Consider the following 17,711-nt stretch of genomic DNA (forward strand, 5'->3'; position numbering starts at 1 on the left):
CGAAATCTTTATCATGTCTCATGTAATTGCTCAATCAGTGTTTTAAACACTGAAAGACATCAATAAAACAATGTAACACATTTACCTTATTCAGTGACCGTAAACTCATTAGTCATAGTCAGCTAGAAAAATGATATAGGCACCATATTACATATTCATTATAATTTTTAATATTCTTCAATATTTAATGCATGTTTGAATAAATTCATCAAGTTTTTATGACACCCACCATTTAAATGTTTATATTTCAAAAAAGCGAATTGGAGTAGAATTAATTATGTGATTGTAAAGTTAGTATTATAACTTTATTATTATAAAAACTTCCTTGAGTGTAATGCAAATACAAATCAGTTAATTTTTTAACCTTCAATACCTTCAAGAATTTTTTTTCCTTATGCCATGTACTGTACCTGAAAATATGCCATGTACTGTACCTGATTTATATCCAAAATAATCGATATTGAATCGTAATCAAATCACAAGCTTGTGAATTCAAATCAAATCATAAAATTTGTGTCAATACCCAGCCCTATTTTAAAAAATAATTTAAAAACACATCGCGCCACAATAGCTTGAGTCTGACTGCACTGGACGCAACAAAGAGACCGTTGCAAATCTATTTGTTCTTCATAAAAGAAGTAGTGCAAGAGCTTGGAGTACATCAGACGCTCGCATCCAGTGTAGACACGGTGTAAGAGACTTCTTTCAAAACCATTAAAAAATCTTACCAAACTAAAACTTGTAAAGAATATAATATTCGCTGTTGTTAACCCTGGGTTATGACGCTTTGTTCCAGAGCAAAAGCAGTGCTGACACCAAATTGCACTTCTAAAGGTCTACAGTGTACTCTAAAATGACAGGTGCTAGAATTTTCACAGCGAGTTGTTTAAAAGACCGCAAATTAGAAAATGAATAGTGCTTATCTCATTTAATATTCATGAGCTTTGTACAGTCAGAGAAACTTTCAAACGTTTATTTTCAGTGTCTGATAGAAAAATGATAATGTACGAAGGTGACAACAAATGTATTAAGTGGAGTTTTTTTCTTACTGCAAGGTGACGTTTTCAGAGATGGACAAGCAGTTCTTAGAACAGGTCACGTGCCCGACACAAGCCTTGTTTGTCCAATCAATGTTATTGACCTCATAAATATGCAAACGAGACAGTTAACCCAGGTTTTTAAATTTGTACAGTGTGACATTCCAAAACCTAACTAGCCATGGTTATGTTACCAGGGTTTAGAAAGGCCCTGGGTTAACATTTTTCAAGCCCAAAAGTGACAACTTGTATTTCACTGTTTTGACTGGATGGTTCTTGGATGTTCTGATCTGACTGAAGATTGTACGTGAGCTGGAAAGTTTGGGAACCACTAAACTCTTGGATTTTCAACAAGTTCTCTCTAGTCTTTCTCTGTTAAACACAAGAAATAAACAGACGTAGTTGACTCAGGCAGACACCGGCATGTGGTGGTCTGTAGGGTTAATGCTGGCCGGCTGTGGTGCAGTATTCTCAGGGTTTTAGGGGAGAGATGCCGTGGTTCGGCGTGTACCTGTCACTACTAAATGATTGCTCATTTCCTGCCGCAGGAGGAGGGGTGGGGGAGAGCAGTAATAGCACACAGCTGCCTGAGCTGGACGTTACCTTTCCTATCCTCTCCTCTCCTCTGCTGTCTTGTTCTCTTGCCATTTATCTATCTCACTTGTATCTTCCTTTCCTCCCATCCCATTCTGTGTGTATTGTTTATATGTAAGATTCTCTTTGGAATGGCAAAGGTGGACACACACCCATGGTGCCTCAGTGAGCATGTTCTCCACCTAGCTTCTCTGGCTTCATTTGCTTGTCTGTGTGGGTTTGTGTTTGTGCGTACACACATGCTTGTGTCAAAGTGTGTGTATGTTTGGGGGAGGAATGGATTAAGTAGGGGTCAGTAACAAATTCCATCCTGGTTCCAAACTAGGTCACATGACCCAGAATGGATGATTAGCAATGACCAGCTGTAGTCCACATTACGTAGCAGGAGAAACTACAGCAATGTCAGTTAACTGTAGACAGAAAAGATGCGGCTAGCTGAGCAAATTATGAATTAATTGGTTAATATTCAATAGTCAGTTGTAATACTTAAAGGATTAGTTCACTTTAAAATGAAAATTACCCCAAGCTTTACTCACCCTCAAGCCATCCTTGGTGTATATGAGTTTCTTCTTTCTGATGAACACAATCAGAGTTATATTAATAAATATCCTGATGCATCCAAGCTTTATAATGGCAAGTGAACGGGACCAACGAGTTTGAAGCTCAAGAAAGTGCATCCATCCATCATAAACGTACTCCACATGGCTCCAGGGGCTTAATAAAGGCCTTCTGAAGCGAATCGGATGCGTTTTTGTAAGGAAAATATCCATATTTGGCAAGTTATAAAGTAAAATATCTAGCTTCCACCAGACTGCTTTCCGTATTCAACTTACAAAAAAAGCGTAACTGACGCCACTTTTTTCATAATTTGAATAGGGAAGGCGTAGGACGTAGCATAAGCGTTTTGAACTGCAAGAGTTTTACACTTTCGTCGTAAGTTGAATAAGGAAGGCGGTCTGGCAGAAACTAGATATTTTACTTTATAATATGGACATTTTTCTTACACAAACGCATCACTTCACTTCAGAAGGCCTTTATTAACCCCCCAGAGCTGTGTGGAGAATGTTTGTCATGGATGGATGCACTTTCTTGAGCTTCATACTCATTGGTCCCGTTCACTGCCATTACAAAGCTTGGATGGATCAGGATATTTATTAATATAACTCCGATTGTGTTCATCAGAAAGAAGAAAGTCATATACACCTAGGATGGCTTGAGGGTGAGTAAAGCTTGGGGTAATTTTTATTTTAAAGTGAACTAATCCTTTAATACTGTCTGCAATAGATATGGAGGATAGACAATGATGTAGATTATATATGCCAGGGCATGACAATAATAGCATTTTGAGAGAGGTTAAGGCCAGTTGACAGAACTTTTACTTGCACAGTTGGACCAGTGGCACATTTATCCCATCATCAGAATGGAGATGCTCATATCCATTTACAATACAGAATTGTTTATATATTTAAGACAAGTTTTCTGATGACCAATATCCAGAACAGATTTTTTTTAAACTTTTGACACAATGATAAAAAAACATTAGACTGCAACAATAAAAGACATGACTTATGATTAATATTATTCTCTTTAATTTAATTTAACTCTTAAGCGCGAAAAAATTTCCTGCAATGTATTAATCTTGTGTAAATGCATGAATATTGCCTCCTTATAGCATTAAAAATTTAGTGTACCTCAACAGTTGAATTATTTGATTTATTTTATTTTGTATTTTATTTATTTATTCTATTCTATTCTATTTTGGCTTTGGTCTTCGACTGGCATTTATGCCTGTTAGATGTCTTGTATGTAGTTGCATTATAGCTGTATACAATTCTCATTGCAAATTGAAAAATACATTTTAATGTATAATAATAGGAAAAATGCTTCTGACAATTTCTATTTTTTGTTGTCTAAAAATTTTTATTTTTCATTTTTGTCTCAGGGTCAGTTAAAATGTCACTAGGGCAAGAAAAAATCTGAAGGCCTAACCCGGCCAGCGGAATTTATGTATCATCCTTATTGTTGAGCCCTGTATGCTCCTATGAGCACTGGCTAAAAAAAGATATTGTATCCACAGCTTGACTCATTTCACTGGAAAATGATAAAACATAAATCTTCAGAATATCTCCCTCTTTCTTGGATTTAGAAAAGAGTGCATGTCAGAGTTTCCATGGGCCATTGAAATGCACAAGTTAAAGGAACCACAATCCTCTTCAGCAGCAAAGACGGTGATAGCAAGCGATCTCAGTTGTTTTGTTCAAGCTGCCCAGGGATTGCAAAATATTATACTCGTATTTAAACTGTGGTACATTGAGTGACGCAAAACGGCACGAATCATCTCTCTTATCACAGCCGCTTTATTTCTTAGTCAGTCGGGACATCTGCTGAAAAGAGCGCCAACGTCACGCTACATATAATCCCCAATGTACTCTCGGTAAGCCCTACTCATGATGTGTTTGTTATACATATTTAAAGTCATCTGAATTTTATTTCAATAAATTATGTCACCCCAAGGATATGCTTGAATCGGTTTCCCATACACAGAACAGCGTAAAGCAGGGCAGACTGTTATTTCATTTCGCTCGAGCTGACTGATAAATAACAAACATTTTTTATATGCTGTCCATCGAGCATGTCTGCTGTTTTATCACCTGGTCAGATTGCCAAAGTAACCTCTTCTCTCATTCCTCCACTCACTCAATCTCTCTCGCTGTCCTCCTACACACGTTGTTTCCTCTTTGGATCTTTCATGGGGATTTCTCCAGAGAAAATTATTCCCTGCTACATGCCAATTTTGGATTCTCAATTTTATTTTGAGGAAGAATGTTATCTTTGTGATTAAGTCATAAAGCTCAGTAATTCTGGATGGGTTTCTGGATTTTTATGAGTGGGACATGTGGGAGACTGCATTTAAAGGGATAGTTCAGTCAAAAATGAAAATTTTGTCATTATTTACTCACCCTCATGTTGTTCCAAACGTGTTTGCTGTTCTATATGGAAAACAAAAGGTTAATTTTTAAACAATCTTCACACAACTGTCTGAGAGAGAGTATATTCTTGACATCCAGTGAGTTATGTTAACTCAAGAACTTGTGTAAATGAATCGAGTCAACCAGATCAGTAAAAGATTCATTATTTTGAGTTATCTTTTAAGTTACCCAGATGTCAAATGGAATGAAACTGATTTGTTAATAAATTGGAGTTACTTAATGATTTGAAACAACCCTCATGTCATTCCAAACCTGTATGACTTTCTTTCTTCTGTGTAACACAAAAGAAGATATTTTGAAAAATGGTTTTGGTAACCATTGACTTTCATTGTATGAACCAAAAAAACTCAAGACTTATATGGCATGTTACAGACCACTTTTATGATGCTTGTTTGCTGCTTTTTTTTTTTCTTTTTCTTCAATAGCCGTTTTCACTTTGAACTGCTGTTGTATGGAAAAGATCTGTCATTCTTTGAGTGAACTATATTTCTTTCATTGTCATTCACTAGGCTCTTGTTCTTTCTGTAAAATATTAAAACCATTGAATCTTGATGGTTTGTCCTTATTACCATAGGCCCCTTTCCCCATATAGGAAGTGATCCTGTGACACAGTGTGTGCAGGATTGTGATCATTGCCTAACTGCTTTGTGAAGCCGAGCTGTTTCCTGAGCTGTCATAGGTAATGTTTGTCACGTTCAGTATCATGCAGAAATGTCCTCTGGCCGTAGAGTTAAAGAAAAGAAATGCTCGGGGCAGTGCAGACATGAATTGATTTGAAATATTTATAAAAATCGATAAGAACACACTGCAACGCTTAACTTGTCTTCTTATCTCCCCTGTGACCGTTCTCTTCCACTAGTTCTCTGTTTCTAAATAAGTCTCAGGAACAGCGCTGCACCGCTTTGATCGTTATATCATTCAAGTGCAAGTTGCTGATAATATGGTTTGATTACTGATGGACCGGACCACACGGCATCTGTGCCCGCAGAGATTTACAGAATTTAAATGCCTGTCAGTCACAAAGTTAAGTAGTTATATTTTGGCTAATTTAATTGTGCATTCAGCTACCAATAAGACTGTAGTACGTTCAGCTTCATTTAACACATTTTTCCATATTTAAATCCAGATTTTCACCCAAATTCAGCACAAAAAAATGTGACAATGCTGTCTTGGTAATTTTCTTGGATGGTAATAAATCGCTATGCTTTTAAATTGAGTAAACATTAACTGGTTTAGTGTCCTGTACGGTGTGGAAAATGAAACGGTCACAGTGGAGTCTTTTGCCTCAGCCTGTTTCCATGTTTTTCATAAAATCAGCATTTATTCTTTCCCGGCTGCTGCCCGTACCTATGCTGACAGGTCTCCAACCCTGCATTAGTGTGGAAATAAGTCAAATCCTTAATGCCTTGTTTTTCTTGCATTTTTTTTCCCCCTTCTCTCTCACCCTCTTAAGACAGGAAAGGGTTACTTTCCATGTTTCCTGTCCAATTCCCCTAGCTCCAGCTCCTTTCGGATCACTTTCTTCATACTAAACATTCCCAGGCTCCCATAACCTCCTGGCTTCCTTGCACTGGCCAAGAGAGATCCCAGGTGAGAGTGTGGGCGAACCTCCTGTTTTTAAGGATAAAAATCTCTCGCGTTTTGCCTCCTGACAACGGTGGTGGTGAAACGTGGTTTCTTTTTTAGCCTTCCTTGATCGCAGGCATGGGAAAATGGTTATTTGAGAAATCTATACCAGTCATTTGGCGCAGAGTAAGGCCAAGATGATTGGTGAAACTCAAGTTTTAGTGCTCAAGTGAGCAATGTTAAGTCTTCTCAAATACCTCACGCAATAATTCAGAGCCAGGCTATCATGAGGCAATTCTCGTGAATTTTTTTGTCCAGCGCTTCACCTCGTCAGTGTTCCAGAAAATTGAAGGCCTGTCATTGGATTTTGGAGCTGTCACTTCTGGCACCATGAAAACAGATGAAAGGCTTTAATACAGCAGAGGTGGCCTGTGATCAATCTTGGCAATAAAGATGATTTAGCTCAACATGACACTTGATACATCCTGTTGAGGGTTTATTTTGAATGTTCAGATGAGTTTCTTAAAGAAATAAAAAATATCTGCTAGTTCATATTGCCTCTCTCCTTCCCAATAGTAAAATCCTTGTAGGATCAGAAAATGGTCTTATCAGCAGGTTTTAACTGCACTCTTCCAATAAAACACACTTAGTATGGTCAGGCAACTGGTTTGTGTTTTATAATCCTGATGTTCATCTCTCCTCTTTGTCCTGTTCGCTATCTTTTCCCACAGATTCTCTTCCAACTCTCTCTCTCTCTCAGAGCACCTGACAGATGGATTGAGAGAGAGAGGGAGAGGTTTGGATGTGCGATCACCCCCGCTTTGACCAAAAAATTGCTAGTCTTTGTAAATAGAAACCCAGGACCGAACGGAACAAACAGAGCAATGTTATTTGGGCCTGACCCAGTGATGGACCTGCTGTGATGGTCTAAATATAGTCCCGTGGTGTACTGACTAATTGCCCCGTGAGCAGTAATCATTCCCAGCCTCTGAAACCTCTTAAACAGCAAAGAGAGTCAAGTCACTACTGCCCCCCTGCTATGCCGGAGCCAAATACCAGAAGGAGCAGAACTGACTGAGCAGATCCGTACAGAGATGAACCCAGAGTTTATGTTGTCAGGTGCCTGTCTGCACAGGTGGAGTTCATTTGAACAGGATATGGAAGATTGTGTATTTTTTTTTAATGTTTCATTGCATTTTAACTTCAGCTATAAAGTGGTGCAGGGATGACGTCAGAACTCTGATAGTCTCAGTAAGATGAACGAAGGTCTTACGGGTGTAGAACGACATGAGGGTGTGTAATAAATTACATAATTTTCATTTTTGGGTGAACTAACCCTTGATGCATATGGCACACTTAACTGGAAATACTTCAGGATTTTCAAAGTCATCATCTGGTTGGTTGAATTCTACAGGATGTCCGGGATATGTGTGTGTCGTGTTCTTTAACAGTCCGCCTGGAAACACATGCCGTGACACCAAACCTCCTCGTGGAAGAAGAACGCTGTTGTGTTTACAACTGTGAGAATGAGCGCTTACCAGGATCAACTAAACGCTGGATTTTCAAAAGTATGAAGTTCGCGGCTCCATTGTTGCAGTAAACTTGCACAACGTTCTTGAATAAATAATTTAGATGCACTCCGGTCTGTTATTGAAGGGACATCGACTTAACATTTTCACGCCCCTAAACATGACACGGAACAAAACTAACTGTGATTGGTTTGCGTTACATGTCAGTCAGACGTACTTTTGGGTGGTCCTTGGCCAATGAAAGCTGCGATAGATTCCAGACCTTCTGCCGTCAGTCTGAAGGTTTGGCTATGTGAGACTAAAACTCGGAAGACTATAGGGACACACCAAACCGACGCCAAAGAACTAGTGCTGATGAAAAAAATCTGTGCTTGAACACACCAAAAGGACTACAGGCGACTGTCAACTAGCATGCGTGTTCTGCGCCTGCGTGTAAAGGAGATAACGGTCTATTCAAGCAGATATTGTCCTTCAAAAAGGGAAAGCAAAACTAAGACTACAAGTATACGTAAAATTCTTCTGTCTGTTTCGTTATGACATCTTTGCTCACTTTCATCACTCTTGCTCTTATTCTCGTGCAATGACTCATTCACTAACTGAACAGCCAATCAGAGTTCTCTCTCACCGGTGGACCGACGCTGATTCAACATGTTGAATTGGCCAAAAAACCCAGATGGTGTCCGACTAGAGCCAACGGTGCGGAACACACTGAAAAAACTAAGTCGGCCGACCCTTAAAAACGGCCAACCGTGGACTTTGTGTGTCCCTGGCTTAATTCGCCACTGGTTCCTTCAAGATTTTCCTATGGAGTTTTATAATAGTGTTTTTTAATTTATGAGTAAAATAAGGTCTGAGGTAAACATAACTTGATGATACTTGAACGTTTTGCTCTACTATGTAAACTACACACACCATATGGAAAACACAAATTTTGAAGCTGTTAGGTTTTTTTTTTTTTAAATAAACTTTTCTAATAAGTAACTAGATAAGAACATTTGGGGTGTGAGTGAGTGCAGTTTACACTGTAGAACAAAATGTTCAAGTATCGTCAAGTTATGTTTACCACAGACCTTATTTTACTCATAAATTGAAAAACCCCCATTATAAAACCCCATAGGAAAATCTCGAGGGAACCAGTGGCAAATTAGTCTTCCGGGTTTTGACGTCATCCCTGCACCACTCTATAACCTTGCATGACAAATAAGCAACCACATTTTAAATAGTGTTTGGAGAAATCGTAACACGTTGTCCAAGGCAATAGTTTTTCTAAGTCTCTCCCTCAGAATGTTAGGGATGGAAATCTTAAGGAATTTAACTGTTCTGGTTCTGAATCATGATGATATCTGGTCTCTTCATGACGTATGTCTTTGACTGCAAATAGGAATTGTTTCTTGGTTTCCAACCCTATATATTGCTGAGTAAATCAGTAATGCATTGTAAAAAGATTTCTCAAATTGCCAACATTACAATGCTGTGGCTATGTTGCTTATTTTGCAATCAGTAGAAAGCACTCTGCCTGCCAAGTAACATGAGATACTGTGCATGCTACCTGCTTCCGAGCAGAGCTACGCAAACCTGTGACCAAAGCTTAACCTGCGGTCACACATAGGAAGTGGCCGCCACCCACCGGATATCCTCCTAACTCCCAGAGCTAAATAAAGCCGTAGAGCAGAGCAGCTGATAGCGAGTGAGATGTTCGCCCTCTGCTGCTTTAGCATGTGTGATTATGACACTGCAGCTTGATCTGAGAGAGTCTCTTCCTTTCTCATTCAGACTTGCATTATGCATTGTAGTTAGGAACTTCCTGTCCTTTTACAAACTATTGTGAAGGAGAGCGTATGCCGTCTGTGAAGCAATGCTGTTTTTATGTTGAACAAAGAGAGAAAGGCAGACACAGAAGAGGATTAAGTCGTGACACAAGAGTTTCCTTCCTAATGCTCATTTAACTTTAGACATTTGCATTCTTAAAAGGACAAAAATGAGGTCTACCTTGACAACATAAGTGAATTTGACTCCTCCAGACAGCAATCTGAGCTACAGGGCCTCTTTTAATTCACCTCCCAAAGCTTGGCTATATTTGGTCTAACCCAGAATTGTTTTCCTAAATTGCTCAAGGCTTAAAAAGAGCCAAATTTAAAATTAAAGCTAAATTATGATACATAATATACCTCAATTGAAGCATAGACTACCACAAATAATAAGTTAATTGAGTTAAATTGGTTTTCATTTGGCCATGAAATGGTTCACACTAACAGAATCTTTCATACCCACTCTGGCTGCTTTAACACATTCAGGAAGTTGCAGTAAAACACCGTGACAAAACAAGGAAGCATGTATGAAAGCGGAAGTCATGAGTCAGCATTGGTACTTAGACTGCCGTATCCCACCAGCTTTTTTATAGAGGAAGTGATTATCATTACATGGAGCTTTCGGTTTCTCATTAATGCTGTTTTTTTTTTTTTTTTTTTTTTTAAATCTACTCGCTGGTCAATGAGCAGAGAGCTAGTTAACATCAATATAAAGCGGAGGTGTCCCAGACATCAAGATGAGGACCTTTTAACACGGAATCGAGTTTAGATGTTTACTGTTCCCGAGCAACTTGTCGCTTTAATATAGAACTGAATTTGCTATAATGATGTGGCTGCTCTGGGGATAATCAATTTATTACACTTAGCATGTGATGTCTCAGCTTCACAGTAAGGTCACCTGTAGCTTTTACTAATGGCGAATGCCCTTTACATCATTTCCCCTGCTATTTTCCATGCATTTGATTTTAGTATTGGGAATCCTATTCCTTTAGCCGGAATTAAATGCTCAGAATACTAAAGCACAAGACAGACATCAGCAGAAAAGCTCAGGCAGCCGGATAAGTGGGTGTGTTGTTGGCAGAGTGTGGGGGTGGGTGTAATGATATTAGTAGTGATTGGCTAATTTATGAGGCTGTTTAGTTATTCATGTTGAGTGTCGGCCATCCATCATAGCAGTGCTGAAGGAAGTCAAACTGCACCGTTTATCTGCCAGACCAAAGGGGCACTGAGAACCACGTCATGCTGTGGAAACTACCGCTGTTCAATAACTAGACAAGCAGAACATGATGTAGTTTCATAGTTGCAGCCTTATAAGGGTTTTGCCCAGGAACTGTAGGTGGACAAACAAACAGATTTATACCGAAAATCCCCCAGCATCACGAGGATTTTGTCTAGCCGAGTTCCACCAACAGGAACTCCATTAGAGTGTTACGGCTCTCAAGGGACAGCAGCATTTATTTTTCCCCCTACCGCTCATGTTTTTCACACAGTCTCACTCCATGTTCCTCATCCTTCAGGTGCATGTGTTTTTACTAACATTTTTTGTTTCAAGCAGAGTATCTCATGCACAAACTGCAGCCATTTGAATTCTCTGAAAACATCAGACAGGCCGTTCACTGACTGTGTGATGCGTATTTCACACAGTATGGTGAGATCTGGTTGAAATCTCAAGGTCCAGTCTGATTGGCTGACTTCTACACTTTACTGGATTGCCATCTGGAAACAAAGATGTGTTAACAAGTTCCCATGCTGCTGTATTGAGAAGTTCTGAGAAACCCTTTTTTTTTTTTTTTTTTTCTCAGTCATATATATATATATATATATTATATATATATATATTAGGGCTGGGCGATATGGCTGAAAACTGTATCACGATATCAGTGTTTCATATCGGTCGATATCGATAATTATTGATATTTTTTATGACCCATTTAAAATAAGGACCAGGAGAAAAAAATATTACATTTAAACATTTTTATTTTAAACTTAACCTTCCTTTGATCATAATCCCCTCAGTTATTAAGACAGAAATGTCAACAACCATGGAAAACTCAAATAATTAAAATGTTGTGCGGTGTTGCAGCTACAGATGTTGTTGGTTGAATACGGCTGTGCTCCAAAGGGTGAGCACGGCTAAGGTGGTACATCAAGTTCGTGGTATTACCAGTCTTGGCGGGGACGACGGTCTTGCATAATTTGCAGACGACATTGGTCTGACTACGGTTAGACTTATAATATCCAAAAAACTGCCATACTGGCGAGCTGACTTTTCCTCTTTTATTTACAATTTCCTCGCTCGCTGCGGCACTCATTTTCTGCTTATCAGTCGCCGGTTACTGAAGAGGAATCCAGCAGACTAGCACGAGACAACGATATGGCGCAACCAAACTTGATACTGTTACATGATTGGCTGTTAGCGTGTCACTCCCTACGTTGCTAGGTTACCAGAAAGCGAGTGCCTTTGTTAATGCAACCAAACTTGCTTCGCAACCTCTGTTTTCTTCCGACGAAGAATAAAAAATATCGAACGTTTTATCGAACACATTTTTTATTGATATCGATCACGTGTCTATCGCGATACATATCGTTATCGTTTTATCGCCCAGCACTAAAAATATATATATATATGTATACACTGATCAGGCATAACATTAAGACCACTGACAGGTGAAGTGAATAACACTGATTATCTCTTCATCACGGCACCTGTTAGTGGGTGGGATATATTAGGCGGCAAGTGAACATTTTGTCCTCAAACCAAGTTGATGTGTTAGAAGCAGGAAAAATGGGCAAGCGTAAGGATTTGAGCAAGTTTGACAAGGGCCAAATTGTGATAGCTAGACGACTGGGTCAGAGCATCTCTAAATCTGCAGCTCTTATGGGGTGTTCCCGGTCTGCAGTGGTTCTTATCTATCAAAAGTAGTCCAAGGAAGGAACAGTGGTGAACCTGTGACAGGGTCATGGGCGGCCAACGCTCATTGATGCATGTGGGGAGCGAAGGCTGGCCCGTGTGGTCCGATCCAACAGACGAGCTACTGTAGCTCAAATTACTCATGAAGTTAATGCTGGTTCTGATAGAAAGGTGTCTGAATACACAGTGCATCGCAGTTTGTTGCGTATGAGGCTGCATAGCCGCAGACCAGTCAGGGTGCCCATGGGCACGTGAGCATCAGAACTGGACCACGGAGCAGTGGAAAAAGGTGGCCTGGTCTGATGAATCACGTTTTCTTTTACATCACGTGGATGGCCTTTTGTGTGTGCGTCGCTTACCTGGGGAACACATGGCACTAGGATGCATTAAGGGAAGAAGGCAAGCCGGCGGAGGCAGTGTGATGATTTGGCCAATGTTCTGCTGGGAAACCTTGGGTCCTGCCATCCATGTGGATGTTACTTTGACACGTATCACCTACCTAAGCATTGTTGCAGACCATGTACACCCTTTCATGGAAACAGTATTCGGAATACTGTTTCCATGAAAGGGTGTACATGGTCTGCAACAATGTGGTCTCTTTCAGCAGGATAATACAAACAAGTTCGATCCATGGAGGCCCCACCTCGCAACGTACAGAACTTAAAGGATCTGCTGCTCACATCTTGGTGCCAGATACCACAGCACACCTTAAGGGGTCTAGTGGAGTCCATGCCTCAATGGCTCAGGGCTGTTTTGGCAGCAAAAGTGGGACCAACACAGTATTAGGAAAGGTGGTCATAATGTTATGCCTGATTGGTGTATATTTTCCTCAGAGATATATCTGGAACATCAAAAGTCTCCTAAAACAATAATTGGATGGAGAAGATTATGAGTTACGCATAAATATGTGTGGTCTTTTATACTTTGTTCTTAGACACAATCCCTCCAGAAATCCAATACTCTGCTCTGCTCTGTATTGTCATGGCAGTGGGTTCTGGTTCTTGTACATATGGCACTTGTTTTAATCAAATGCATTTGGAAAAAGAGACTCTCTTAAATATTAATTTTCTGGACTTTGCCGAGGAGTTTCTGCATAACGCTTTAAGCCATTATATTGTCTTGAAAACTTTTCAAAGCGTTGGATTATTTTCAACATTGATGAAGTTGTAACCTAGTTTCTATCACTGGGATGGTGTTCCATCAGCAGTGGGGTTTTCCATGTGAGCCAGAGGATATATTATCTCTCATTCACATCCCCCATTTTCTCTCTCTCTCTTACCTCACATCCTGTGATTTGTTGGAGGGCTTAATCCAGGTTCTTAAATGAAACCTTGAGGGTCTCTATGGGATCAATTTGCAGGGATTTCTCCTCCCTGTTCTCCTCTGTTATTCCATCTTTCTCTTTCTTCCTTGATTTCTCCTATCCTGTCTTCGTTTTCTCTGTTGGCTGAATGCATCGTGTTTAGAGCCAGATGCATTCGGGCGTCAGTTTGATCTGTTGGCGACCTGCTCTCTGGTTGTTAGCCGATCACTCTTGGCTTTAATCAGCCAATCAGTTGGGGGGCCTTTCTTCACAGGTCCAGTCTGCCACTTCCTGGCACCAGTTAAATGTCTCTGTAGGTAAAATAAAAAAAAAAAAAAAAAAAAAAATATGATCAAGATTGCTTCGAAAACTGGATTTGCATTGAGGTTTTTGTCAACTCCTTGAGGGATGCGATGTTTGATTTTGTACTCTGTTAGACCTTGTCTTGCTCTAAAAAGGGAAATAATTTTTTGCCTTTTAATGTGGTGCTTGAGAACAAGTGAGAGAGAGAGAGAGACAGACAGGAGGGTAATAGATGTCTCCGTAGGCTACTCTCACTTAAACAGGCAGAGCTCGCTGAAGGGAACCTGCGGGCCTGAATCTATTATTCACATACAGCTCTGCTGATCTTCTCTTTCAAACACATGCACACACTCACACAAAAGTGAGGAAATGAAAGCTGTCGGCTGTTAGCGCTCACAGTGCAAATGGACAGAGCGAAGGCCTTTTTGTCAAGACATGAATCTCCAGTGACTCTACAAAGACCTACTAGTAGACCTATTGTGTGAGAAACAAGGGCAGCTACAGTATCTGTATTGAGGTGAATGAGCTAAATGGGTAGAGTTGACTCTTGAACCTTGCTGAATCCTGGGGCTCATAACAGCTTTTTTTAACTGCAGGATGTTGGCATCAAGAAACTGGACCTATATCAGTATTCACTGGGACGTTTTATCTACTTTTTATACTCTAACCACTTGTGGTCCCTTTGGGCTTCTATTCTTAAACTCAATTTTTATTTAATATAAGTTTTAATATATTGAAATCAATTGCATTATATATTTCAATATTATTTTTCCCCAAGAACTAATGGGGTGATTGGCATTTAACACTATAGTCAGTATTAATATGATGGGGTGAACACTGACAAATGATCTTTGGATTTCATTTTCAGAAGTGACTCACGCTTGCTTAAAAACACAGGAGCAAATTTAGCTCAACAAGTTCAGGCAGAGTTCTAATGGAAATGCTAAATATAAAATGGTTGGTTTGAAATAACATCAAAACTTTGTGTCTCTACAGCCTAGGGGAAGTCCTGACTTTATTTCCTTTATTTTTTACTTAACTGTCATTTAACTTTATTTGTGAAGTAAACAAAGCTAAATATTCTTAATGCATATTTATTTTAAACATTATTTTATTAAAATTGTCTTCATTTATTAAGAAATATTACAAATGTATTTCATTTTATTTTTGAAAATCCTGTTTTGCTTGGAAATATGTCACATTATGAGAGTAAAATTGTGCATATGAATTCACAATAACTTTAAAGGTGAAGTGTGTCACAGCGTTTTTACACCACTATCGACAAACATGAAAATTCTGAACAGGTTTCCCTTAGCACTCCTGCCACTCTTTGCTCCCATTTTTTGTGACAAACAGTATGTTTTTTGGGAAATCAACCTATGACTGATTTACATATTTTAAAAATTTAATTAAAATATTTTTTTATAATAACATATAATAATATTTTAAGCAAGTATTTAAACATGAAAAAAAAAAAAAAATACACACTTCACCTTTGAAAATGGCTACAACCGTGGAAGACTAGGGCCAAATGATAAGTTCATTTAACCCTAAAAATATATATATTTTTTACATATTTTAATGCCATGATAATACATTTGCATATCGACATATCGAACAGCTCCTCCCCTTTTTTTAAAATAGCCAGTAGCGTTTCATTTATATCACAGCTTGGCCAGCTGTTGAGCTTGGTAAAGCCTCAGTTACCTTCTAATCACTAACCGTTTCTCCTCCTAATCTCCTCCATATCGCTTTAACATATAGCATTCTGTGCAGAATTCAAATGGGTTTGATACGTTTTGTGGTCTTGCCAACTCACTGATCCGCTCTGTGCTATTGTGTCTTTGGACCGGAGCAGACTTTTTGCACGCTGCAGCGGTTCGCGTGACACTAACGTGAAACCAGACTTCATGTGCCTCAATGGAAAGCATGTTTACACTCTCTTAATAGTTCCCTATCCCCTATATAGTGCACTATGTGCCATTCGCCATGTAGAAAATAGTAAATGTGTGAACCAGTGACCGAGTTTATCTACAGCTTCAGCGTCTATTTATAATGTAGGGGGTGGGACACTTTAGATTCTAGAGAGCATTTGATTGGACAGAAAATCTGATGAGAAGCTGAAGTGCAGCATGATGTTATCAAATTAGTTGATCCATATTGGTGGAAGTGAGAGACTGTAAGTTTTGATCGCTTATATCTTCTAAATATGAATGTTTTGGAGTACACCATGTTATAGATAAGAGTAAGGCTATATTCACATACATATTCATACTAAAAGCTAAAAAACTTCAATATTTATTGAATGGCTTTTCATTAGACATCACTGGTGTACGCCCTCTTCCCTTTGGTCACATGGCTGGTAATAATGACATCATTGAACCTCTCCAATTGAAGTTTAATACCAGAGTCCAGGGTTGAAGGCTATAATTTTGCTTCTCTTTTTGACATGCAGTCAGTCCGGTCTAATTTAGGCCTGGGTACAGCTGTGTGCAATTCTAACCATACCCTGTTAAATCTGTTTGTGTCTGTTGCTAAACTAGTGTTTTTAAACGACAACAAAAACACCTGCTGCTGTTTTATTCAGTGATGTGCTGACAGCCTTTATTCTCCATTACAGTCAGAGACTATGAAAGGGCCGCAGCATTTTACTGTGATATCTGTTAAGACTAAAAATGTTTTTGTCATGTTAAATGTTAATTATAATATTTCACTGTACATTTTCAATGTCAGAATGATTTTTGTCTGCTGTTAAGACTTTACCACGATCAAGCTTTCAGTGTGAAGGACTTAAAAAGACATTTTAATAAAGTCAAGCTGAACTTTTGCTAGTGAGTGCTAACATCATCAGAATTAGACAAGAGAGTGTTGTTAGTCACACTTAAAGGTTGGACAAAAAAAAAAAAGTGTGTGTGTGAGAGAGAGAGAGAGATAATCATGTGTTCACTGAAAACCATTTTGGCGAACAAACACAAATACATGAACACACTTGGCTGTCTGCTGGTATTTTATCGGCAGCTCTATTGGGGTAAACACTATGCAATGTTTGGAGAGGAAAGCTTTAATCAAAGAGTAATTGTTTACATTTGAAGGTGGCTTGGCCTTGTGCCATTTGGTACGTGTGAATGATTGGTCATTTGTGTTAGAGTGGATGTAGTTGTTGAAGGAATAGTAGGCCCAAAAATGAGAATTGATTATTTACTGACCTTCATGTCATGTTATTCCAAATGTGTTTAAATGATGACAGAGGGGTTTTGTGTGTGTGTGTGTGTGTGTGTGTGTGTGTGTGTGTGTGTGTGTGTGTGTGTGTGTGTGTGTGTGTGTGAATTAATTCTTTAAGGCAAATCCCCATTCAGACCATTTGTGCCCTGAACATGAATGGAGGGATGTGATTTTACTTTTCTCTGGGAGCTGAGTGGCAGATTTGATTGTGATATTGACAGTGGAGATGAATGGTGAGAGTGTGGTGAAACACTAAACTACACCATCCATAAAAGTAAAAATAAATAAATAAAACCAGTGGTGAAGACAAAGTTTTCATTTATCATGTTGCTCACAATGCTGGAGTTTAGTGAATTTAGTACTTAAATCATGTTTTATATTTAATTCAGATTTTGAATGCAGTTTGCACACTTTGGTATACTTTGTATACATTCAGAAATATATTTTT

At 38.9% G+C, this 17,711-nt stretch overlaps 1 protein-coding gene across 1 annotated transcript in view; it reads left to right on the forward strand.

Moving 5' to 3' along the window:
• Nucleotides 1-17,711, forward strand: part of znf438 (zinc finger protein 438) — a 50,788-nt gene that overhangs the window by 13,342 nt on the left and 19,735 nt on the right. The window lies entirely within an intron of this gene.

This window comes from Ctenopharyngodon idella, chromosome 12 (genome assembly GCF_019924925.1).
Source record: "Ctenopharyngodon idella isolate HZGC_01 chromosome 12, HZGC01, whole genome shotgun sequence".
Taxonomy (NCBI): Eukaryota; Metazoa; Chordata; class Actinopteri; order Cypriniformes; family Xenocyprididae; genus Ctenopharyngodon; species Ctenopharyngodon idella.